General features: G+C 36.0%; 1 protein-coding gene across 2 annotated transcripts in view; it reads left to right on the top strand.

Annotated features, from left to right (window-relative positions):
• ATRNL1 (attractin like 1) overlaps window positions 1–26,297 on the top strand; it is a 432,638-nt gene that overhangs the window by 384,344 nt on the left and 21,997 nt on the right. The gene's annotated exons all lie outside the window — the stretch shown is intronic.

Below are 26,297 nucleotides of genomic sequence, written 5' to 3'. Positions count from 1 at the left end.
TAGTTTGGGCAGAAGCTATTATGCAAGTTTGTTGGCATCCCTGTAACTCCACTAATCCACTTCATTCCTGTCCTGCAGCACTACCTGCTGCTTCTTTCCTGGACTTTCAGGGAGCAGATGCTGTGAACTGTGCCAAGTCATTTGAAATGATGTGGAAGTTCTGTGCAGCAGACATATGTTTGCTGTGCAGTTGGTTTCCCTTATGACCTAAGCTAGGTTAAAACAATGATATTTAGGTGGATGTAAGTAATATGTTCAGCAATTATGTCTTGCCAAGTAATTTTAGAATCCTCTATTACTTGCATATGATCATTTTCAAGCTCATTGGGATCATTCTAGGATAAAACGGACAATGTGTCAAACATATTTGTTTAAATGATAAGTCAAAGATAGTGATTCTCAGTTCACAATGAGAGACTGTGGGTTTTATTTCTTATATGTATAGTCTGTATTACAAGGAGAGACTGCCGGTATTGCTGTGCATCACATTTTCTTTAAAATCAATAATGCTAATATTTTCACTAATAACTAAGCTATTCTGTACTGGAGTTAGTCGGGCTGTACTCACTTTGTTTTTAACATCCTGCTGTGCTCAAAAGTGGGTTTTACTTTTTGTCCATGGTAAAGATTGTGCTTAAATAGTCTCCCTGAATGTTAAAAAAAATAAAAAAAAATTCCAATGTAAAGTTTACTGTTTCTACAGCATATGTTCTATACTTCACCTTTATCAGCAGCTGGAAGAAAACTTGAAACTACAGATGGTGGGCTTTGGCCAAAGGCTATGCATGGCAAAAACTTCTCTAGGAGGGACCATATGTCCCATTGGAAACCTGAGTGTTCTCTACATCCTGCACAAAATGTTCAGAACTTTACAGAAAGAGGCTTACAACATTGTTTAGTTCTAAGTGCAAATGCTATGAGCATACAAAACACAACTGGGTTTTGTCTTCGGTTATTTCTGTTAAATGTTCATTTTGGTTCAAGATAAATTTTATAGAGATTGGTCTGAAATGAAATATTGAGAAAAATGAACTATTTGAAACATTATTCATTGTAAATCACATTTTTTGAAAAAGGACTTGTTTTATGGAACAAATTTTATAGTTAAACATCCTTAAAATCTGGAAAGTCAATACATGTTGGCATTGTACGAGTCTAGGTCTGGGCCAAGAGGCCTTATATATTGTTAGGTGTACATTTTGAAGAGGACCCTAATTATTTATTTATCCAGAATAGGAACTGGTTTTAAATATAATTTTGCTTGGGTTACAGTAGAAATTACGAAATTATAAGTTAAAATTAAGAAATGTTAGTGATGAAAAAAACCTCTACTGTGGCTATACTGATAGAACGTGTTTGCTCATTTCTCTGTTGTCTCATTAGTCACATTGCACCTAAGCAATCAGATCAAAATTCAGAGGTTGGTGGAAATATGGATTTGTTATACAATCTCTTTGTATATTATTACATATGCATCAATGTATGTGCATATCAGAAAAAGCAACCATTTGCAATGAATGTGTCCTGCAGGTTTTGTGATATGTTAGAAGGTAGGGATCATCTGTTCTTGCTTTAGTGTCTGACCCAGTGCTTTAAATAGCTTACACACTACTTAATGTCAAGAGATCTAATAATGAGAGCAGCTGCAGCCAGATCAGTAGAAAGAACTAAATTATGTGTCTCAAAGAGTATTGAACAAAACAGGCTAGACAAAAATATAGGAGGAACAAGAGGATAATATATAAATTGCTTATTGCAGAAAAAGGTGCCAATGAATTACCAGCAGTGGAAAGACCAAGAATAACTCCTTCAAGGTCTTAATACAACTCTGGTGATATATTGGGCAATGCAGAAAGAATAGCCTGGTAGTGTGATAAATTCTGCTAAAAGAACTGTGATCATGTCATCATTATTATTAAAGCCAGCTAAATCCCACACATTGAGGTATCAAGGTACTGTACAAAAAGTTTATAGAACTATTTGATAAATGCTTGCATCATTCTTGGAGAAGGCCGGAAGGCCAGTAAATGCTCTAAAGCACAAGGAGAAACAGGAACCTAGAGCACTTAAAAATAAAAAATAAATAAAAAAAATCAAGGGATGCAATTTGTGAATTATTTACGTGTTGGTTGATACATTACTTTCACACAGCAAAATTTCCCTAGCAGTTAGAAGTGACAGAGCATCCAGTAAAGGTGTTTTTCAATTAAGATAGTGAGCCGAGTGGTCTTGAAGTTGTATAAGTGTCTCTCTCTATTAAGCCATAAAGAACATCTAAATGACTATGACTGAATGAGATGGATCTAACTTTAGACATTAAAATAACACCTTCAAACTAAAATAAAAAACTAAATAAAATATATTAGTTAATAGAACTCCTTCAGTGGAAATAATTTTGCAGTGTAGGTTATGGAATGTGCAACCTGGAAAACTTCATGCAACATTGTACTACTACAAATAGAAATGCTCACAGAGAGTTTTTATGTTCACTAGGACTCTCCAGCAGTTCCATCTGAAAATTGCTCTCTGATATCTGTGAATCCAAACAGAACTGTCTGCACTGACTGTGGCATTCAATCCTACTCAATCACCGTGGTACAGTAGGATCACAGAATCAATAAAATTAGCATGCCATCTGCCTTCCCTGTACTCAGCATCTTAACAAATAATGACTTAATTGTTCTACAAGACAATTAGGTCTGGATGGGGTTTTCAGTAGCATGGGTTTCTTAGTACTATTTCCAATTTTCCCTGATTAAAATTCAAAATTCTAATACATGTCATAAGAGACATAATATAAATATGAAATAACTTATACTTGTTATAAAATATTATGTTGAGTGATAATGATATTACTCAGTTGTTCTGAGCCTTGGAAACAAAACTATACGTAATAGTTTTCATAGATTTATAGAATCGATTAGTGTGTATTAGAAATACCTCATAGCCCATCAAGTCCAACTGTTAACCCAGCACTACCAAGTCTTCTAGTAAACCGTATACCTAAGTATTACATCTATATGTCTTTTAAATATCTCTTTGAGGATGATGACTTCATAATCCTTTCAGTAAAGAAATTTTTCCTAACATCCAACCTATACTTCTCTTGGGTCAACCTGAGGCCATTTCCTCTTGTCCTGTAGCTTGTTGCTTGAGAAAAGAGACTGACCCCTGACTCAAAACCTCCTTCTTCGAGGTAGTCATAGAGCATGATAAAGTCTCCCCTGAGCCTCCTTTTTCCTAGGCTAGATAGTCCTGAGAATATTGCACGCTGTGTTTTATAGGCACATTTGGGCTAGTAACTACAAATGAAAGGCAACTAGAAGGAGAAGAGCTTAACCTAGAGGAGAGTTCATATAGAAAGGATCTTTCCTCTGGTTCCTTCATTGAGAAGTAGGACTTCCAGTTTTTTGTGTATATATAGTGCTCTCTTGTGAAGAAAGATTATGAATAATTGACACTGGGAGAAGAAAAGAAGAGACAGAGCAAGAAAAAGGAAGATATTCATAACTGATGGGTTATTTAGACTCTGAAACATAATACTTCTAGAGAGAGAGAAATTGTGAAAGGATATGTCTAAATAAAACAAAGCATGGCTCTGCTTTCTCTTTTTCCCTAGCCTACTTATTAGTCCCATCAAAGTGTTATCAGGGCATCCTACATGTGTATGTGTTTTTCTGCATCATTCTGTTCTTTGTTCTATACCAGACTGCCTCTATAGACTGAGTGTCGTCTCTCATTCTTTGTAGTTTTGGAGACAGATTTTCAGCTTATTTTCTATGTGTAATTGATGCATTAAAAATGATGATTTCATATTTATAATCTAACAATACTATTTAGGTAGAATAAAGTGATAGGTAAATAGGGAAAGCATTATGAAAGCATTGAGTAAAACTGAATTCATACCACCCACTAGAAGGAGGAAAAAAAACAGGATAACAAGATTTCTGCTATGAAATACTGAAAGGAAAAAAAAAATCATTTCTATTTCACTTCTCTGAAGTGATTATATGCAGCTGGGAATGAGCCAAACTGTGTATTACAGCACATCACCATGGATGCCTAGAACTTGTGTTAAAATTCAGGACTTGGTGAGTCAGGCATTTTATCTGGACCAAAACCCAAGCAAGGTTTCTATTGCAATATAATTCACCATTCCAATGGGAGGGGCACAAAAAAAACATCTTGTCTCTTGAAAAAAACTATAGATCCACATAATAGGAATGGTACTTCCACGGGGTGCCAACTCACATAGCTTAGCTTGTGGGTATATGGTTGTATTCATTCAACCCCAAATTCTTCAGATAAGGTGGATTATTTTGAACTACTAAATAGGGAACAGAATTTTTTTTTTTGAAAGATTGCATTATGGAACATAATTTTTTGTTTGTTTCACCATCTAGACTGAAGATTGAGTTAAATCTCTCTCTAATATAAAGCATGACTAGAGTATTTAGTGCAGAAATACATTTTGGTGATTAAATTGAGAGATACTCTACGTTAGCAAACAATATATTGCCAGTGAAATGGCCAAAAAACAGAGTTAAAATGCATGAGAAAATCAAAATACTCTTTGTAAGAGATGAATAACTATAACTAAGACTAACTGATGTATTGAAGAGTAACCTCAATTTATAGGTGGATGGGTAAGTTTGTCAAGTGATCTGGTCACAAAAGAAGTAAAACACAGAGTTCTTTTTTGTTAGCTGGAGATGCTTGGCAAAATGGCTCTTTCAGACTCAGTGGAACCTGAAGTCATCTATTCTGAAGATCATTTTACGGAAGAAGTTGCTTTCTTTTAAATAGTTATGCCTATTTTTGGCATGACTATTTTCTGCTTAATTTTGTTCTTCTGCACTGCATCAAATGAGGGAGCAGACTGTGTTTATAGTATTGACACTGTGAAAAGAACACAGTGGTAAGTAGCAGATGGTGCTGGTGATTACTTAAAAAATATTTATGGCAATAGCAAAAACAAAGTAGATAATAAGACCCAGTGGCCAACCAGACAGCTTCATATCCCAGCCCAAAACCCAAAGCAATTATTTGCAACCTGCAGGGTAAAGTCTTCACCTAAAAAAATAAAAAATAAAAAATAAATAAAAAAAAATGTTGAGGTTCCTAGCATAGTATGCTTTGTGAGTGATGAAGTATGAAGTGAGTATTGATTTTGTCTGGTCTTATTGTTAAGAATTTTAGTTGGATCTGTTATAAATTACTTTTTGCATCATTCTAGTCATAGGATCTTGATTCCTTTTTATTTCTGGAGAATTTATTTGAAAATGGATGTAAACAATTTAAAATGAAGAACATATTGTATGATGTTAGCATTGTGTCTTCCACAAATCTTGGCAGAAGTAACTTATTGATTGGCCAATAAAAACTGCATACTATATAGCTATCAAAGGAAAAAAAAAAAGAGAGACAGAGAACAAAGGAGGCTGAGATTATTGTTTTACAACTTTATCACCGAATTTCCTGCCCTAGAGGGACTCAATAAAATGAGACATTAGTAAAAACTGTTAAATATTATAAACATTTTTTTGACAAGTAGTTATTCATTGTTCCAACAGAAATTATCACAGTTTCTTCAGACTATTAGAAATAAACTTTTTTTTTCCTTTGGGGCCTTTTGCACCTTTAAATGCAAAGTGCGAACTGAAATAATTTCTGACGATGCTATAAAATGACTGAATACTGTGACTTATAAGCATAGCCATGTACATCTCCTTATTTGTTTATGACATTGGCTGAGCTGTTTTCTGGTCATGTTCAGATGTCAGTTTGCCAATTTTTCCCTCCCCACTCATCACAATAAATACAGAGACAGTGGTGGATGCTCATGATCCTAAGCTTCTGGCTGTGAAAGAATCATCCCTCAGGCAAACCTGTAAGCTGGCCATCAGCTAAAAGGAGACTGAAGATTTAAATGACTAAATGTCAGAATACATCCAGTAATAACAGACCTTGACTATTGTAGGGTCAATGACACAAACTCTTTTATCAGTTTGGAAAGGTTATTTTATTTTCTGTTCACACAACTTAGATTGGAAGGCCACTCTGTTGATCACAATGATAGTTTTAGAATACTTCTAGTTTCCAGCTTAAATGTAGCTGGGGTAATTATGCATGCTTATTCTGTGGAAGAGATCCTTTATTTAAAATTCTTGTTTTCAACCTGGCATCTATCACCCATATATTAGCAATCATACATCTTTTCCACCTTTATTTTGCCAGGCAAAGCCAAATAAGGTCTACCTGAAACACGTTCTTCTCCTGAAACATGTTCTTCTGTCTTCTGAGCATCTTTGTAGCACTGTCCTAGTTTTAGCTTTAGTTCAGCTTTTTTTACCTTTCATAGAAAGGTTGTACTCACAGTGCCATGTGAAGTCCCATCTGGCCTTGCTCAATGGCAGTTACATTTCCTTGCTGTATCCCATTTAATATTTACTTTTTTTAACAACTGAACCCCTTTCCAACTTGATCATTCTGTGTCCAACTTACGTTCATGCCATTTTTTTTCCCTCAAACAGTGAGCTCCTCGTGTATAAGTTTCTGCTTGCTCCAAAATAAAACTTTGAATTTAGCACAGGAGAATATGAGTACATTTATATTCTTTGAATACTTGAGGTCATGCAGTTCTCTCTTTTATATTCTACTCCTTCTCTGTATTGATGATACATACCAATGTTTGTCATGATTGAATTTCAGCAGCGTGCCCCTACTTTTGTGCCAAAATCGTTAATGAAAATATTAAACAAGACTGGTCAAAAGATTTATTCTTGTTGCCATGCTATACCTTCACCTGTCTCCTTCATTATATCTACTCTTTGTTTTCTTTCCTTCATGTAGTTGTCCACTCTCTGTAATTCCTGTAATATAGATCATTTTTGTGTTCAATGATAATATCCCACAGTATAGAATACCTTTCAAAAATCTAGATAGAATAATCTTAACCATGTTCTTATCTAGAAAATCAGTTAACATTTTGTGGAAAGCAATCAGATTGGTCTGGCACAATCTTTGATGCAATGTTGATGCATTTTACACCTTTTCCATTTACCTGACTTTAATTATTCTTTCCTGCCAAGTATCATAAAGCTAAGTGTGATCAATAAATAACTGATTCTTTTTCTTGAATCTAGGCAATTTTTAATATAAAATAAACAGCATTTACTTTTCTCAATTTATATGCCACTGTTTGACAGATTATTAAACATCACCATTACCAGCCTTTTTTTTCTTGCATTCTTACAGAACTAGTGTTCTGATTACCATAATGTCAGTGCATAAAACTTGTGTTGTTTCTGTTTCCAACCCTCTTTCCATTATCTATCTAAATTGTACCTTCTTTGATAAACATTCTCTCTCTCCTTGAAAACCATCAAAAAAATTAACTCAGTTCTGGGACAATATCTAGATGTTCTCCATCTCGTTCTTGCTATGTACTGATTTTTCCTTTTATTTTCCTCTTTCTCTTTTTATTTTATTTGTACATTGAGTACCTTTAGATATTTTCATTAATAAGCCTTTGTAAGATCTAACTCAACTTTTGGCAATTCTCCTTTCTCTTTTACATTTCTTCAACTCTGTAACACAGCTTCCTTTGTAGTTTGAACTTTTTCACCTGTTTTCATTGGGATTCTACATTCAAAAACTGCATAGCCTCATTCCTTTAGAAGCTAGCTGAATTCCATATAGCATACTTACAAAGTATTTTATAGAAGTCATGGAAGCGACAAGGGTTTTTCCCTAGGAATGTCTTGCAGTCCAGCTGTACTGTGTGCTTTTCTGTTGAGGTAGAAAGGGACAGATTTCTAGCAGTGATTTTGCCCTTGGATGTTCTGGGTGAGATTTATGGAAATAGACCATTCTTCTGTGCTCCCTTCATTGTCATAAGGCAGCGGAAGCCTTAGGATCCCACAAAGGGCTCTGTGTGGAAAGTTGGGGAAAGTTTGATGCTTCTCAAATTTCCTGGCGTTTTACAGAGCTTGGTCTTATTTACTTTTTCAGGCTGTGAAATGCCATACTTGCATTTCTGGATGTTGTGTTTTGTGTTGTTTTTTTTTTTTTTTTTTCTGGGTGCGTGGTATTTGTAAAATGATCACTGTATATTGTGAGTAGGTGAGTGCTATACATAGTGTTAGTGTAGACTCATCAGCTTAATCGTTCAGACACATGAAAAACATAAATATTAATCTTCCTTTAATGACTGAATAGGCAGAAAAGTTGGTTACTTTTGTAATATCCAGCCACCACATTATAACTTTTCATTTGGATAAAAGGTATAAATGTTAGTATATTTTTTTCCAGTGAGAGTCATGCCTATTCAGTCATGCAGAAGGCCACAGGATTAGCAGGGCTTACAGAATCACAATGAAATTGATAGGATGTACAAAGAAAAGTAATTCATACATAGGAAGAAGTTAGGTCTTTAGTTTTAACTGTCTTCCAGGCAGATCCTTGGGCACTCTACAAGGCTAAGCTTTCCACGACTGAAAGAGATTGTAGATTGTGTTTCTTCTTTTGACATGAACTGTACAAATGTCAACAAAGAAAAAAACAACAACAGAAAAAGGATAAAGGCAACTGAAAAACACGTGAAGTCCTCAATTTGAGATCTTGCTGAGAGAGGTTATATATTTGTCATTTTTAATAGAAATTCTATTTAAAAAAAAAAAATTTCACTAGTATGGTTTATTTCACACAAATAGAAACATTTGGTAGTCGGATAATGCCATTCAGCAGTGATTTGTTCTAACATTGTTGGTATTGATATAAAGACCCAGTGTTTCTCACATAAATACATGCAGTAATAGGGCCTTTCTTCTCTGCATTCAGCCCGTATGAATGTGCAGCTTCACCTAAACTGAGAATCTTATTTGGCAATGTTCCTCCTTAAATGCAAACAGATGATTTTAATTTCCTATTGCTAAACTTTGAGGATCCAACAGATGTCTAGCTCTGAGTTGGAGAATGAGGTAAAGTGAACAAATCCCTGTTCAGGTAACATACTGGATGATATGTGTCCTTCCTATTGGAAATTGGTGGTCTGCCTTTATATTCTGTCAACATATAGTAGGTGGAGCAGATGGCTTACAGATAAATTAGAACCATAAACCTTTCAAGTATATAAAGTTATATATGATTTAAATCTTTCAACAGGGGTCCCATTACCTATTTCTCCTTCCTCTAACTTTGAATTCCTTGAAAAGAAGCACCTCTTTTTATCAACAAAAGACAAAGCTGTTCTAAATCCACCACTAGAAATAGTTACATGGAGACCTGTCCTGATTCTTAGTCATACCATCATGGAAACTTTCATTTATCACTGGGACAATGCAATTACTTATAATCTACCTTCCCACATTTATTTTATCACGCTTTTGGGCTAAGATGCTTCTACTGTCTATTTCTGATATAAAGCTATCCAAAATTATATAGAGACCAATGAAATTTATCATTCTGTGGCATTTGATGACATCCATCTGTTTATTTATGAAACCATTAAGGACTTATTGAGTTACTAGACTACAGAGAAAATAAATTGAGTTATCATCTGTAGTTAAATTCAGTCCTTGTGTCTGTTGTCTTTTCAGCCTGTATGGTGTTTTCTGAAATTACAATGGCTTTGCAGGCTCAGACTTCAGGAATACATTTTCTTCTCAGCCTTTTTATGCCATTCCAAGTGAATTTCTAATGCGTGAGCAATTTGTGGTTCTGGAAAATGTTGACAGAAGGATGTCAGGGCTTTCTTTTCTTAGCAGTTTAAAAGCATGATAGGGAAAGTTCTCACTTGAAAGCAGCTCTTAAATTTTGGAGCTGCTCAATAGACACAATGATTTTATTCTTTCAATCAATATTGTGCAACTACTGTAGGAAGTTAGGTTTAAAGCCTGTGAACACAAATAAATTAGTTTAACAATCATTAAGTTAAACACTTCTAAGATGAAGGATGGGAGAAGAGCCACACTCTGTGCTCTATATATTCAATTACTATATTGTAAGGAAAAGGAAAAGGTGTAAAGTTCAAAACTTGCTATTAGTAAAATTGAAGAGCAAACTGAGAAAATGCATCTTAATGGGATACTTTCTGTCTTGTAACAAGAGTGAGATTGTACCAGTGAACTCTCTTATCACTGGCAGCATTTCTGGTTGTTCCTTCACTATGGAAATCACTAGAAATGTCCTCTGAAAGAGCTGGTTTGGATACAGCAAAGATATTAATGCAAACCACCCACAGATCGCTGAGAGCTGAAGGTTGGGATTAATGAGCTCACAAGCTGCTATAGAAGAGATGCTTGGTAAGGCATCTTCCTTTACAGTTGCATTTCAACTTCTTATCTTTGTGCCTTGGATAGTTCTGTTTCATAATTCTTGAACTGAGAACTAGAGGGAGCATAGTTCAGATATGTCTATGTGTCAGCTCATGTCTTACTGGACATAGTGGGTCCAGGTCAGCATTGCCTGTACAAGGCTAAGGCTGACTTCTGCATCTCTGCATTATCCTTTTATCATCTGGGTGTAGCACTGTGCCTACACATGCAGCTAGGTAAACAGTGCATTCAAATGACTAGGTTTTTGCAGAACATGAAGCAGTGGCAACAAAATAAAACTCACCAGATGCTGCTTTTTGGAATTACTTTGAGCCTAACAATTCTCTCAGATCTCCTACACTCTGGTGGATCATACCTGACTGCAGAACTGCTCGAGTATTTCAGTGGGCTGTACTGCTCTACATCCTGTAGCTCCTGCACTATATGGGCTTCTCTGATATCAGGACTATTACTGCCTGCGGTTGCCCAGATTAAAAAAAAAAAAAAAAGTTTTGGATGATGATTTTTCTGATCTTACTTGCAAAATACAGCAAAGACAAACGTCGACTGTGGTAACAGCATCAGGGATAAGCTCAATTATACAGAATTAGCAGGTCCATACAATGTAAAGAGGCCAGTGGTTGAAAAACTGCTTTTCCTACATGAATGAATAAATAAGTAAAATCCAAGGATCAGATGAATACATGAAAAATAAAAATGAGGAAAAGCAATGATGAATTTAAGGTTTCTGTAAATATTTTTGGATTTGAGACACAAATTATGCATCAAAATAGATATATTGTTCATACTGGAGAAGACAGTGAGCTAGGAATTTACTGAATACTAATTAACATACAAATATGACAGACCGTTTGTCCAAAAGGGAGAGACTTCTAACTAGCACCTGAATATGAAAGACTTTTAGAAGAATTCGTTTTTATAAACTTAAACTTTCTAAAATTCTTTTATCTCTGAAATGCTAATATTAGGTGAGTTTTCCAAATTGCTAAGCACGAAGCAGGAGTCTGAACAGCAGCAGAAAAAGACCAACCTTGTCACTTTAAGTCTATCATTTCAATAAAGTTGTCTTAAGTGCTCAAAACATGCTAGGGTGTAAATGAATGCTTACAAAGGAAATTACAATTGCAACCTATATTTAGGGTTGAGAGTGACTTAACATGACACTATTATGGAAAGTTTAGGATGAAAATGTATCTACTCTTTTCACCCATTCTGTGCTTAATTCCTGCTATTTTTATATGTATTTATTACTTTTAATTTAGGATTCAGTGATACATGGTCTTGATATTTTCTCTTGCATCTGACTGCCAGTGGGAGTTAAAATATCTGTTACCTTACTGGAGGGCAAATCCAGTAAGGCAGTATGCTTTGATTTTGTTTTGGGTAAACTGGTGATCAAAAAGGTCACCTCCACATGCATGTCCTCTGAGAGTGATATACCACCACGATACTCATAATGGCAGATCACGTCTTTAGACTTGTCCTGCTAGCATCATTCAGTGCACTTGTCCAGGCACGTAACTGCTTCAGGCCTATGCTGTCTTTCCCCTTATCTCTTTCCCTTCCCTTGTAGGGACTCGCTTCCTACGTGGTCTGTCAGGATTTGCATCTACTGGAACACACATGCAAAGCAAACACTAGTCCTTGTGCTATTACCAGTTCCCCATATGTTTGGGGATGGGTGATGTTTCTGTGTGCTCTCTGTGAAACAGGAGTGCTGCTTCGTGAGGATGTGGCAGTGCAAGCAAATGAATTAGTGCTTGAGATGTTCTCAGATTCATTGTTGTAAGTGTAATAGAAAAACTTATAAATAATCATTCAGTGTGGCTTACGCTTAACATCATCCATTAATTTTCAGATTCCTGCATTGCCTCAGCAGGAAAGTCTGAGTCAAGGAGGGAGTTAAGAACTCTTCCTCAGTATTTCTTGATGCATTTTCAGATCAGTATCTCAGAATAAAAGATACTCTGTTTTGTGTGATTTTTTGCTTTTTTTCAGGGAAGCGCAGATGAATTCATTATTCTTCCTGTAGATAAATGATTCCTGTCAAATATACTCATGCAGGAATCTTTGTCCACAGTAGAGAAATACTGATTAGTCATCATCAGGGAAAATAGATAAAGACTCTTAGATAGCATGTTGCAACTGTGAGTAAAAGGAGGTTTTTGTAGGGAGATTTTGGCTACTTTAAAATGTTTCAATATGCACAAAGCATAACAAGTTACAGCACAAACTATTAGAGCATAACGCATTACATTCAAGTGAAGACTGTGTCCTTTCCTGGGGAAACAGCAGAGGAAGATTGGCTATAAAGTGCAAAATGATCTAAGTATGAATGTGAATTTCAGATGGAATATTCTTTGCAATTACTGGAGATTTTAATTATTAAATTCTAAATACCAGCTATTGAAGAAATATCCTTTGAATAAACTGTATTTGTGTTTATATAGGGAGAGGATGAAAATGTTTCTTTTGTTTAGAAAACAGCAAACCATGTCTGGCAGCACAGTGTGCCACATCCTGAGCTGCACTGGATGCTTGTTTAGATTGACGCAGGAGAGTTAAGCATTGCTTTATGAATTCTGGTACATTGAAATTAAAGTATAGCCTTTAATTACAGTTTTCAGATGATTTAGTAGTATTTGCTCAGAAGAATATTTATAATATCGAAAGTTCTAATGTATGTTGAAACCATGCGTTAAAATCAGTTCCTCATTCACCTTAGAAACATTATCAGATATCCATCAGCTTCAATTCAGTACAGAATCTGAAGAATAGTCTGAAAGTAGCATCAAATTTCCTCTGCTTTTGTGAAGAGCTTGATAACACCAGATAATACAAGATAAGTGTGACAAATACAACTTTGTATAAATGACCACCCTTTCTTCAAGCAACAGCTGGATCTCCAGGGCCTACTTCCCACCACTAAGACTCACGTGGTTCCACCTTGGTTAGTACTGGAGGAGATCTGGAATGCCATTAGAGAACACTCTGCGAACTGCCATTATTTTCAGTAGGAGTGATGCCAAGCTCCTTTCAATGTTGATTACAGAATCATAAAAAAAATAAAGCTGGAAAGGACTTTTAGAGATCATTTAGTCCCATCTTCCCTCTTCAAGGCAGCATCAGCTGCATGTAAACAATTTTTGGCAGATGTTTGACTAACCTGTTCATAAAAGCCTACAGAAATGGAGTTTCTGCTTCTTGCCTAAGAATTATTTCCTCATACGTTGCTGTGCTGTTAGAATTTTTTTCTTAATGGGTAACCTAAATTTCCTCTGCTACAGTTTAAGCCCATTTCTTCTTATCATGCCTAAAATGAGCATGAAGAAGATTATTTCCTTCCTTTCCTCTTTTCTGCAGCCCTTTATATTTTGATGTTTCCCCTCAATCACCTTTTTCTGTATCAAAATAATCCCAGTTCCTCCAAGCTGCTCAAGGTCGTGTTTTCCAGACCTGATTGTATTGTGCTAGTCATCTGTACTATGCCTATGCAAAGACAGATGAAATAGGAGTGTAAAATACTGAGGACTGGAGGGAGAATAGAGTATTTTAAAAGGAAATCCAGCATTGAAGAGCAATTTTGCAGGGATACTAGGTTATCTTTCATTCTCCTCTTCACGTACACAATTTCCATATTCTTTACATGATTAATTACTGATGGCTGATATAACTAAAACGATTTGCTGAAGGGCTGGCCTACTAAGCATGATGTGCAACACTGTAGTCCTGAACTTGGGCAGTATGCAGGATCTTTAGAGAAGTAGGAAAATCATAGCTGTGGTTGATTCAGATTGTTTCCCAAACCTCAATTTTACTAAGTGACTTGACACTAAAAACAGAAAGCTTACTCCACGCTTCTTCCTAGGTTTGGCTATTTTTAGGATTTCCTGCAGAGATTTTGGCCCTGGGCTTTATTTCCTTCTACCCACAAACTCCGTCCCTTTCCATATACAGTAGAGTCAATGATTCATGTCTGGTGCAGTCAGCCAGCAAGGTTCAGTTATTTATTCCTGCAGGGTTATGGCATTTTGTAGCAAGGTACAATGAAAACTGCCTTGAATGGAGAGGAGTTTATCTTAGGAAGCAAGTCTGATTTAGTTCCCAGCAAAAGTATTGCATGGCAATTAGAAATCTGTGATCTGCATTTTGCTTACAAGGAGGTATGTACCATCAATTCAGAAATAAACTTGTAAGTTATTTAGGTAATCTTTAACTGTGTGATAGTTTCTACTAACATTTGGATATGGCTGTATAATCTGATAATCTATTCCATCAGTGTAGTGCTAAGAAATTCTGTAATAAATTCGTACCAGTTGTTATTAGGAGACTAGAGCTCTATCCAAATAGCATTTTCCTGATGTTATGTTTCAGTGAGACTTTCTCTGATTTTTACCATAGATCAGAAGTACTGATATGAAAAGAGGTTTTGAGAAAGCACTATTCTCCTGCATCGTCTTATCCAAATATTATTGATTTTTTTCTTCAATGGAAGATACAGAAAAATATGTCAGCTAGTCAAATGAACAATCAGAAACAGCTAGTATAAATGTTCACCTCTTTAAGGCTCAGTTTTTGCACTGGATTAAGAATTTGGATTTTGGACTTCAGCACTGGTAATTTTTCTACACTTAAGGAAACCACTCTACACTTCTTCCCTCCTGTGAGAACTTCTTCTCTTCCGTATAAAAAATGCAAGATGTGTTGGATTTTATATCTTAAAACAGACAAATCTCTACACAGGACCCATATATGAACAATGTAATAATCAACAAATATTGACTGCAATCACCACCTGTCCCACTTGTACAGTATAGCTCAGCTATTAAAGAGAGATTACATCAGCCAACACCTCTTGAGATCTATCTTATACACTGCACAAAACTCAAGGAAGACCCGGTACCCTTCTTCATACTGGAGCAATTACACTGCCAAATCCTTACTTAACAGATCCAAGGGATGCTGAACAGCCACTCCCCATTCTTTAATCATTCATTAGATCCCCTGCAAAACAAATACACGTGGAACAGCTAGCAAACCTAATCTGGAGTCCCTGTCTATTTTCTGTACAAATCCCATAGCTGCCACTTCTCTATCAAACTGGAAACTAAACTGCTTGAATACCCACCTGTGAACTTAGAACATGATAAAAAGAAGCGCTCCCCCCTGTGCTGCTACACCATGCCATACTGGAATTTATAGAGAAGATGTGTTATGTGGTCACAAACTCTAGACTGCCCTTGAAAACAATTTCCCCAGAAATCCTTTTCCTGGTTTTCAGGCAACGCATCTCCCTCCCCTGTATCTACCAATCTTAGCAGCACAAGTACGTTTCTCATGAATCAGCGAGCAGTACACAGAATCAGATATTGAGGTGGCAACAAACGCTGCATGAAAAACTTGCCAGTGCCTCACCACAGTTACCTCAAGAAGTGCCGTGCTCGGTATCATCATATTCCACAGATTCCGTGCTTTTATATCCTCAAATACAACAAATGCATCTATTGCTAGATATATAGCTGCAACCAATCAACCAGAGTGAAGCAGAGTGAACTTGCAATCTGTTAAAGACACAAACTCCCAGCTGTTGGTAATAGAATACCAGAATACCATTCTTTTGTTGCGGAAGAAAATATTTTATGCAGCCTACTGGGGTTAAACCACAACAATTTTACAATGTTCTAGTTCTCAGTCCTGAATTATGTTAATGTGAGTTCATCCAAAGGAAAAAAGTAGCTCCCTCATCAAATTGGTGCTTCCACTGTTTGAGAGAGGTTTAGCTAACTAAATATTATGAAATTAGTTCCCAAGCTTCAACTATGTCTCCTATAATTGGCTGTTATTAAACATTTTAGCTTTTTGAATTAAAAAAAAAGATGTCCTAAGGAGTTTCACAAGACAAATAGTTTATGCAAGCCTTCAAACTAACCAGCGTGTATAGTCTTAGTGTTTGGTCCATGCTTTGACTACATCCATTTTTGCACAGTACCTGCGCTACTATCTTTAGCTTGTGTTGCATTGCTTGGGTGCTTTTGAGAAAGCGATTTTTATGTTCTTCTCTTTGAATTTCCCTGACTAATCACAGTAGCTACTGTATGAAATTTCTTTTCCCTTTTGCAAAAAAAAATAATTCAAAACTTTGCTTCCCCAACTTATTTCTCTTTGGATATCAAATTGCATGCTTGAATTTCAATGCTGCATTTCTTGCTCTGGGAGCTGAAACTTGTTTATTCATCTGAGCATTGGCAAGTAACAGTGCAGTTTTCCAGCAGGGCTTGCTGGTCTGTCTGGTCCTTAACTTTGAAAGAAACTTTCTACTTATTCCTTAGTGCTTCTGGAGAAATCGCCACCAAATCTGGAGGTAACTACAAGCTTTTGAGAGTCTTGTAATGATTTTTCTAGTAGAATGAAATGAAAAAAATACTACATTCATGTCATAAAATCAAATAACAATCAGATGTTAGTAGTAGTAATAATCTGCAGCTGAAGAGGAGGACCAAGTCTGAGCACTTAACCTGCTTCATATTTGCAAGACTAAATTAACCATAACTCGGAGTTATAAGCTCTTAACTGTTTTTTATTTCATTTTATTTATAACTTTTGGATTGCAGTGTAGAGGGCCCATTGAGAAGTCAGTGATGAGTAAAAACCCCACCTTCAAATCAGTAGTTCTAAGTGTTCTCCAACGCAGAAGAGAGGAGAATGGAATATTGATTTCTCAAGAAATTGTACATTAGAAAATGAAACAGCTTTGAAAAGAAGGGGGGAGGTGCCTCATTGGCAATGCTTCACAAAGTGCATTCTGATCTTCTTTGTATTTGGATGCCACTTGCATCACAAATCTACCACTCTTTAATTGCAGAGCTGTTCTGACAGGTCTTGAAAAGGAAATGTTCTTTCTGTACAAAACATTTTCAGCATTTCAAGACAAACAATTTATGTAGAGGAAGAAATAGCCGCAGACTACCCATTATCGCATCTGGAAACTTACTTTAACATATTCTTTGCTTTGGAAGCAAGGCTATGAATTATGCACACTTTATGACCTGACCAGTCACAAATTAGAGACTTGGCTGATTTTGTCTCCATAGTTGTGTTTTGTAATCTCTAAGTTTGCCACAATGCCATTTTGCCTGCTCCAGACTAGTAAGGTTGAAATGGAAGGAAATGAACCTGTTTGAAGTTGCAGGTCTACTTGTGGTTGGTTTCATTCTAGATACAGTTGAAATCAATTCTGTTTCCTATTAGTACAGAAAAAAAACCAAAAGCATACAGCCTTATGTACACTGACTTCACATAGAAAGATATTCTGCAGTTTGATTTCCTGGATCTCTTCCTGAGTAAATGAGATGGCATTGTTAGACAAGGCTATAACATTGAATACTCAGTTTGTAAGCTGAAATGGCAACATGGACTTCAGCTTAGTTACAGTAGATAGCATTTTATACTATGATGTTGCGTATGAGTGTAGTTAACGGGATAAAAAGTAGTAACATTTATTTTTCAAATTGAATGTGATCTTTCCGTTTGAAAAAAAAACACAACCTAATAATTGGGAAGAGTCTTCTGATGCTGTTCTTCACTTACAAGTAACTTTCAGTCTAGCATGTTCTCCTTACAAACAACAAAAACAGAAGCAGAAATGAGAATGAAGTAACAACACATGCCATTCTTTCAAGAGCAACTTTATTCATTGCCTGCATATAGAGTGGTATGTTGACATCACAGCATAAAATATTTCAGACTTTTAGGCACTTCAAGATATGAGTGTGGAAAGTAACAATCAAGAGGTTGAGTAAGGTATGGCATATTTCTCCAAGGAAGTAAATGTTCCTACAAGTATCCACACACGTACAGGAAAATTTCATTTGTTGTGGTTTTATCGGACTGGTTATTTATATCATTTTTATGCAAAAGACAAGAATCTTGGAACATAATTTGTTATTAGTAAGTTAGCTACTCTCCCCACATATTCAGTTTTCTTGTATGCATACTTGCATATGCATATTCTGGAGAACATGATAGAAAGTATTACTCTATGCAATAAAGGACTTCTTTTTTTTTTTAATGTAAGATAGGATAACCAAACAATGAAGTTTTAAGTCTTGTTAAGCAGATGCATTAGAAATTACTTCCATGGCATAGTGCTATCCCTTATGTGCATTTTGCTAAAAACCAACAGATAACCTCCTCTATTTTAGAAATATTGAGATTGGATGTATTTTTAAATGTGTATGCATGCATATTTGTAGATAAAAAAAAAATGATGAATTTACATTGTTCTCGATCATAACACTCAAGAACCCTCTCTTTAAAAGCTCAAAACTGGAGAAGGGTTCCTCTTTGAGAAAGTTTTATGTTTTTCTGACTTCATTAACTGGTCAGTTTTATCTCTCTGTACAAAGCCTACCTTAATGTTGCAGAATTATGTATCACTGTGATGTGTCAAAAAACATTAACTCAAAATAAGTAGAAAGAGATACCTTAGTATTGCTTTGAACTCCACTGTTCTGAACTAACTGTGAATTACTTCCAATATTTTAAATAAGTGTTAATGAACTACTTTATTTATGCCTGTATTTATTTAATTAGGACTCCTTAGACACTAAGTTTGTATTCTAATGCTGCTACTGACTTCAGTTGGGTCATTTAAAAAAAAAAAACTCATTTCATTTGAGTATTAGTAACTATAGGTAAGGCTGTATGTATCTGTAGCTGTTTAATGTGATTAACAAGCTTAAATGCAACAGCTGTCACTGGGATATTTATGAAATTATTTGTGAAGTGCTTGTGTAGTTATATATGAAATATTTATCTAGAGGAACTAAGTATCCCAGCAGAAAAATATGATTTTTTTTCCCAGAAAAATATGAGTACTTTCAAGGCAATTCTAACACTTCTGTTCTTTACAGTAGCCATGAACTAAAGTGCCACCTCTTTGTTCCCTTAATTCCATCCAGTTTAGTGAAACCATAAGACATCAGTGGATGCAGTATGTGTTTCTGTTACGTGTTTCTGCAGAACAAGTGCAACATTCATTGTGTAGGTTGGACATAAGAAAGGTCAAAATTATGCTACTTACGTATATTTTAGCATAGTGCTGTGACACTCCTGGATGCATCCATACCTATGGGGATGGGGAGGTTATGTGCACCTGTAATTGAGAAAATGAGGAGTTTTCTGTTGCTGAACAAAAAGAGCTATTAATTTATCAGAAGAAGAATGCTGTAGAGTGAGCTTAAACATTGGAGTGTTGTAGATGTACAATTTTAAGCCCTGGGTAAAAGCAGACTGAATATGTCATAGAGATGATTTGTCTTTGGATGATAGCAACATCTCTCATAAAGTACTCCACTCAGTCCATGGAATGATATTAGCAGTGAATATGGGGAATGTTCTTTTCCAGTAGCTTGAGGTGTACTTATATGAAGCTAGCTGGTGAGTGACATGATAAATAAAATCTAGAGAAAAAATGATATATGGTTAAAAATGTATTTCAGTGACAGGCAGTGCAGCAGCAAATGCAAACAAAAACAGAGCCCTCCAGTAGATAAATGAAAATAAGAAGAAATAATTGTATTTGTGAACCAATAGTCCCTTGAGTATCTGTTACCCAAATTAGCCTGAGAGATATCAATTATGGAGAAAAAAAAAATTGTTCTGCTGTTACTGAATTTTGTGTATTCTTCTCAGTCCACACACTTATGAAATGAGTGTTAGGGACAGGACTGTTCCTTTTGGAGAAAAAAAATATGATGCACAAATCATTTGTGTTGGTGCAGCATTATTTTATCATTTAGATTGTTTAAACTACATTTTGTCATATCCTTCTGGCACTAATTCTAACATCAGAATCTCATTAGTTCCCATAGTGGATCTCCTTTCCTGACAGTAGATTTCAGAGAAAATGAAAAATCATTCAGTCATTTCTCTCTAATTATGTGCGTCTCTTAATTCTTAATGTTCATTGGAAACAAACTGCATGTTAGAAAGACAGCATTATGGAGAACTGTTAATCTGTTAAGATGCTGCTTTTGAGTTTTGAGTAGTTGATGCAGCTGCTAAAACAGAATTTTAGCCACCTGGACATGTTATGGTTTTGTTTTATATTCAAAAGCAACCGATGAGAAGCCAAAATACAGGGTTTACCATCCTTGAGAATTCTCAATGTCATATATAAAATGTGCCTACATGACCTCCATTATCTACTCTTTTCCATGTTTTAAACTTCTTGGGCATTCTTAGAATGTGAGTCTGTGGCAACACTAAACCTTAAAATACTGAATTTTATTTCAGTTTTATTTTTTCAGTATCTTGATTTGCTTTTTCCTCATACATGTAGTAACAGAATAACATAGATTCATGAAGCTTTTTTTGCCAGATGCAGTCTGTAGAGACATTACATGCTTATGTTGCTTGTAGATGACTTGACCATTGTCCTTATGACGTTTAAATGTAATTAATGTGCAATCTGCACTTGGTCTAGAAAAGAGAAATTCCCACGCACTTACCCCATGGTTATTGTAGCATGCACTGCACAGTTGTGAGGATTTTTGGTCAAAGTAGTGCAAGCTCTTGAGCATCCTCAGCTCCTAATGAAATCTATTGCTGCTGAGAATCTCTGGAACTTCCTGGATGAAGAAGTTCCCCGAGAACTCTATAGGGACTGTATACAAAGCATAATTTACAGCTTATACCTGCATGCAAGTAAGGAGACTGCTTGTTAATTATATCACCAAAAATTCTAAGATCAAGGACGTTTCTGATCACTGAAGACATGAAATTTTATTCATAGTGAAGCTTCCTTTTATGGCTGAACATTTGGATATTCATGTACTCTCTTCTTTCATATCAGTTCTTCAAGCTACAAACCACAAGATTTTATTGAAGTCATATATGAACAAGAGTGATTTCAATATTAGAGGTAAACCCAGCTGTACACCCATTATTTATTTGTATCAATCTGCTATATGAAACTGAGAAAAAAGTGGGCTGGTAATAAGTTGAGAGTTCTGATCTAATTAACAGTCATCATGCTGCCACCTCTTCTATGTAATCAAATCAGCAGAATACTGACAGTATGAAAGAGAGGTGCTTGAAGAAATCTAGGTTAGTGAGGCCCATTAATAATCTCATCTCACAGGAAAACAGCTAAAATTTATTCCCTATTTTACTTTCATGAAAAAGTTAATTAAACTAATCAGCACTTTAAGAACCGCAAGAGAAATCCTGTCCCAAATTCTGCTCATTTCTATACAGGCAGCCTTGAAAATGGGAATAAGTTTATAACCATACCACATCCCTTGCCAGAACCTGCAGGCAACTTGTGAGTATGACTGCAAGCATTGTGAACTCCCAAAGTCGTGTCAGTCAGTCCCAATGGACTTGAATTCTGCATCCATGGAGTTCTGGGCACGTTACAGAATTCATCATTTGCAGCATTAGAGACGTGAGGTTTTGCATCTTTGCTCTTCTGAGATTTGCTCACAGTGGTTTCTTAATCATTATGTCCTACACCTGTAGAGATTTGACTTGATGACAAGGAATATTTCCTGTACTGTTTTGAGAATCTAGGGAGAAGGACCTTGCCACTTGGAGTCCAGCCTGGCCAGAGGTGGACAGGAAACAAAGCTTGTGCTGCTGAGCTAGGCAGTTGAGACGGCAAAATTCCAGACAGGACCTAGAAGGATGGGAAAAAACTGTGCAGTTTAAAACTGCCTCAGAAAGTCATTGAGTTTAAAAGTCCCAGACTTTGCACAGAGCAACTGAGGAGCGTTGCTGTTCCTCCATCTCTTCTGAGGATAAGGTATGGCCCACAGATACACATCAGAAAGTGACAATGCCTTGGATCACTGCAACTATGAGTGAACTTCTCCTTTTATCCAGGTTAGCTTCAAAGGAGTTGGTTTCAAACTCCTAATCTTTCAGGTAAAATAGAAAAAGGAAGAGCATGAGGTTGCTTACTTTAGAAGAGCCAGGACACACGAAGCTGATCCCAATAGCTAAAAGCATAATACAAGAACTTGACAAGTTTTTTATTAGGAGAGACAATTTAGCTAAAAGCCACAACTGTGAGCAAGAGGGACATTTTGCAGTGATGACCAAATGGACCGATATCGCGGCATAATTTATTTTTGGTGGAATTTGATTCCTCCATCTTGCAGTGTCTGCAAGGCAGTGTCTGTATCTGGCGTTCCAGCTGGGTTATTTGTGAGAACATTTGTTTGTTTGTATTATTTTAGTGCTGGGAAGCCCTAATGATGGGTCAGGCCTGCACTGTTTTAGGCGGTAAATGAACTCAGAACAGAAAGACACTTCTTCTGCCATATAGCTTATAATCTAAGTATGAAACAAGAGACAACAGATGGGACCAGACAGACGGGGCAGCATAAGGAAGCAATGTGACAGTACTGGTCAGCCAAAAAGCCCATGCTCAAAGGAAAGCAACAGGCCAGCTATGAGTTTTCTATAAGCAATGTATTGAAGACAGGATTTGAAATGAGATAATTAAGACTACTTTGCAGACTATTGTAGGGAACTCCTTCTAAATATGAAGCAGCTTAAAGGAGAAGGGCTTTAGAAGTTAAGCCAATTATCACATTTTTAAGGGTATAAAAATGGAAAACCAGAAGAAAGTGAACAGATAGTGGCAATATCACTAAAATTTCTGAATAAGTACATGGCTTTTTTGCAGTATTTTGGATAGATGGGAATGAGCTAAAGCTGTGTGCCTTTTCTCCACTTTTTTGTAAGTGTGGAGCCATCCTCCAAAGAAGGGTCCTTCTCCTCATCCTTACTGAAGGATTTCTCCATATAATCAAACATGACTTGGCCATGATGAGTTTCATGAGATTCTTGAGCATATGAAACCCTTTGTTTGGCCAAGGAGGTTACAAAATATTTCTGTAACTATAACTCCCAGAATTCAAAGGCTATTGGAACAAAAGCCTGGGTTTTGAAGTCTTTTTTTTTTTCTCTAACAAATTCAGTAAATAATCACAAGACCATGTTTAATACTGGACAGTTGGTAAACAACTTGACAGTGATTTCATCATATTGTTACATTAGCTATTATTTCATATGCCAGTTGTATCTGGTAAACTACAATTTATCTTTACAAATGCTTTGGAAAATAATACACGACATTTTAAAAAGTCGTGAGCCAAGTATGCACACAATTAAAAGCAAGATAGCTACATACAGCTAGGTGGCGTTAACTGAGTTAAAGGAGCCTTTCATCTGAGATATCTCACTTCAGTATTTCTGTATCCCATCGCTACATTAATAAAGTTCTCTGTATTTAAAATGACAATTGCTTGCAAAAATATATAAGCTTTATGTTTGCTTTCAATTTCCATGTTGTGCATGGTTTATAGGGAAGAAAAGAGCACTGAGTATCTCTTAACAAAATGAAATCTGTCCATATGGCACCCTTCTCCTATTAAGACATATAATATGAACCCAAAAAGCATCTTTTAAAGAAGTGTTATAGCTGAAATGGGATTTTAGTTTAGCTTAATTTGTGAATTGCCTGAAGCAAGAATTATCTTTAATGCTTTCTGTATACAGCAGCTCTCACAGCTGTTCTTAACCAATTCTGTATAAAAATAACCAGGAGCTTTCTGACTTACAGCCTTCCGAAGGTTAGGTTTCTCATCTAAGCTAATCTAAGTTTTGGTGATAGTCAACCTAAAGAATGAAAATATCATGCACTATGGTTCCTACTTTATGAAAAGACGTTGCTTAAGAGCGCTATGTTTCTGCATTGCTGGACTGTTCTCATAACAACCTCTTCATTTCAGCCCTGAGGTCCTCACCTGCCAGCATGCTCAGAGCACTCTTCTGTGCACTAGATCACTGCTGGCACTTAGTGTGGCAGAATCTATTACACTGCAAACATCCGATCTGTTGAATGCAAATTGGGAACTTGCAAGAGTGTTTTGTTGGCTGTGGCATATTTAATTCTTAGAGCTATTTACCAATTACAGACACATTTGACTGAGCACAGGAGCCATAATTCTGTTTACCTGCCCCCATCCTTCACCTGTTTTACTACTTTCTCTGCTAAAAGTTGTGGTAGCCCTGCTGCTTGAGGGACTTTTATGCAGTTCTCTGAGCCTGTGAAATAAGCCTTTTTCATAAATCATATTTTTAAAAGTGCTGCTCCAAGTGGTTTGACATTTTTTCAAAAGTAAGATGAAAGTTTACGTGCTTGGAAGCGATGGCTCTGAGAAGTATGCACTTTATATTTTATTCATTTTGATAGCTTATGTTATGATACATTTGATAGATCCTGAAAGACACTGTCAGTTTTAAAGATATAGCCCATAAACTTTTGTTAGTGATGAAAATGTGCTCCATAATGATCAGAATCCTCTGACTGTGCAAAGAAATTGTATCAAACTCACAGCATTTAAAAAATTTTCAAATGTATTTGTTGCACATTTTTGACCAGCATTCCATAATATATTTCAGAAAAGGAACTGGGACAGAAGTTTCTCACCTTGCTTGGAATATAGCAATATATACTGAGTAAGTAAATAGGGCAGTCTCAGACATAAAATGACAAAGTATTTTGCATGCATATCATTGATGGAGACATGCACACAGAGTAGGCAGGATCTCCCCAGAAAGATTCAATTTTGTCTTTCTAATTACTGCAGTGATTGCAATTGAAGTGGGAGGCAACAACAATTTAAAGTGAATTTATTAATTAAAACCTCCACCTTCACTTTCTTTAACATCTTTCATCTAACATCTCTGAATTATGTCTATGAATTAAATAACAATGCCTTCCTTAAAAGTAAGTGAAAGAAATAATGTTGTAATTATTGTACAAATTAGGAAAGTTAATAGTGCTCCTGCAAAGATGCCAGAAGACAAACACCTAAGCGACCTCAGATGAGACTTGTTCTGTCACCTGCTGCTTCCAGTGACTGCATATTTAGGCATATACAGAAGTTGCTTGTTTATAAAAAAAAAAGAGTGTGCACTTCCATACCAGAACAGAGATTGATTACTTACCTCAAAAATCCAGGTTTAAGTGCAGATCACAGTCTCTCCTTGAGACAGAGTGAATGTATAGCAATTTGAGCATATGAACAGTTTTCTAACTCCTAATCCTGTGCTTTAGGTCTCCTCTAATCTCAATAACAAATGTAAAGGGAGCTGAGTGAATGTAACAAGAAAGCAGGAAAAGGAGCGGGTAAGAGTGCAGGTCAGCTCAAAACCAGACCTTAGAACAAACTCTCAGTAGATATAGTTGAGAAAAATGCAGCTGGCCAACAGGACTGTGAATCTGCTTTCATTCTTTTGTCTGCCACAACATAAAAGGAAATGTCTCTTATTAAAAATGTGTTGGTGGAGATTTTTCTTAAGATGACATCATGCTGCAACTGCTACTCCTGGATCTCTATTACAATGTGAGAATGTCAGCAATTTCCCTTGATGCTTAAAGTTTTTACTAAGTCAGGATTTGTTGCTTTTATCTAATAACAACCTCAACAGCAACAACATTGTCATTATAAAAATGTAATTACATGAAAAAGGCTTGAGAAACAGATCAGAGAAGAAACACAGATTCAGAGCCTGATACAAAACTCCAGCTGACATCTGATATTTGATAAACGATTGAAAGACAGTAAAAAAAAAATAAAAGAAACAGTCAAATAAACAAAACAAATTTCCAGGTGAGGAGCAGAAATTATCTGAGATGATAATACTGAAAGAAAAGAGGTAAAAGACATTAATTTCCTTTGGATATATATAGTATATATAGTAGCTCTCATTATTAATGTTTGTTCTGAAAATTGCAGAAATGCATTTGTATAGAATCAGAGAGTCATAGAATCATTAAGGCTGGAATAGACCTCTAAGATCATCTAGTCCAGCCTAACCCATCCCCATCATGCCCACTAGCCATGGCTCTCAGTCCAGCATCTTCACAGTTCTTGAGCACCT

Source organism: Numida meleagris, chromosome 5, assembly GCF_002078875.1.
Source record: "Numida meleagris isolate 19003 breed g44 Domestic line chromosome 5, NumMel1.0, whole genome shotgun sequence".
Taxonomy (NCBI): Eukaryota; Metazoa; Chordata; class Aves; order Galliformes; family Numididae; genus Numida; species Numida meleagris.
This window is presented reverse-complemented; position numbering and strand designations above follow the sequence as displayed.